General features: G+C 44.0%; 1 pseudogene; it reads left to right on the top strand.

Annotated features, from left to right (window-relative positions):
• Positions 1-637: 637 nt before the first annotated feature.
• Positions 638-1,142, top strand: LOC140595047 (ATP synthase subunit d, mitochondrial pseudogene; annotated as a pseudogene).
• The last annotated feature ends 276 nt before the right edge of the window (positions 1,143-1,418 follow it).

Raw genomic sequence — 1,418 nt, 5'->3', positions numbered from 1 at the left:
CTGGGCCGAAGGCAGGTGATCAACCACTGAGCCACCCATGCATCCCAGAACATTGTTTTAACTCAGGTTGAAAAGTTCCTCAATCCTGGTGAGAGAAAGAAAGTGCTGGAAATGAAGCCATCTGTTTCTTAGCCATGTACCTCAGGATGTAGAGCATTTACTCCAGTGGGACTTTTCGGGGGCCCTTTGGGCTGCCGCCGAGCACCATGTAGCAGAGGAGATCTTTGCTTCCTCTGACTGACTTTAGGCCTTTGGAGATAGGTGGGCATGGGGACCTAGATACTTTTTTTTTTTTTTTAACCTAGATACTTTTAGAAATGAGAGAACATGACCACAGGCACCTTTTAAGTTTAATATATATTTTCTCCTGCTGTCTTAATCCAAGAAGCTATGACTAGTACTGTGTGTGGTGTGGTGTTTATGTGTGTCTGAGTGTATGTGCTTATGTGTAAACAGGGACAGAGACAATATGAGAAGTTGCCACTTGTGGGGCTTGCCTTGAATATTTGTGTTGAGAATCAGATTTGAATACCACTTACTGGGCACCTACTATGCCCCAGACACTCTGTGGAACATGCCCATGTATGCTATCTTTTGGGTAAGAAATATGATTCCCGGTGGACTGTGGGCTGCCGGGGTTGGTGAAGGATCTCAAGATGGCTGGGCAAAAACTTGCTCTAAAAACCATTGACTGGGTAGCTTTTGGGGATATCACACCCCGAAACCAGAAGGCCATTGCCAACTCTCTGAAATCCTGGAATGAGATGCTTACCTCCAGGTTGGTTTCTCTTCCTGAGAAACCACCTGCTATCGACTGGGCTTACTACAAGGCCAATGTGGCAAAGGCTGGCTTGGTAGATGACTTTGAGAAGAAGTTTAATACCCTGAAGGCTCCTGTGCCAGAGGATAAATACACTGTCCAAGTGGATGCTGAGGAAAAAGAAGATGTGGAAAGCTGTGCTGAGTTTTTGTCCCTCTCAAAGGCCAGGATTGAAGAATATGAAAAAGAGCTCGAGAAGATGAAGAACATAATTCCATTTGATCAGATGGCCATTGAGGACCTGAATAAAGTCTTCCCAGACACCAAATTAGACAAGAAGAAGTATTCTTATTGGCCTCACAAGCCAATTGAAAATTTATAAATTTGAGTTGAAGAGAAAGCCCCGGCTCTCATATTATAAACGTTGGACATTAAAAATAATGATACGGCTAAAAAAAAAAAAGAAATATGATTTCCATTTTATAGAAGATAAAACTGAGGCTTGAAGAATTGAACGGGCTGCATCCTATGTTTACCTCTCTCATGGCTCCCTTGCTGTGTTGTAACACCTGTCCTGTTTGCTCACCTGACTTCTGGAAGGGGCTTCCAGCCCTAGAGGGATCTACTGTCTCTTTGTGCTCCCAATCCCTCTGACCCT

This window comes from Vulpes vulpes, chromosome 13, assembly GCF_048418805.1.
Source record: "Vulpes vulpes isolate BD-2025 chromosome 13, VulVul3, whole genome shotgun sequence".
Taxonomy (NCBI): domain Eukaryota; kingdom Metazoa; phylum Chordata; class Mammalia; order Carnivora; family Canidae; genus Vulpes; species Vulpes vulpes.
This window is presented reverse-complemented; position numbering and strand designations above follow the sequence as displayed.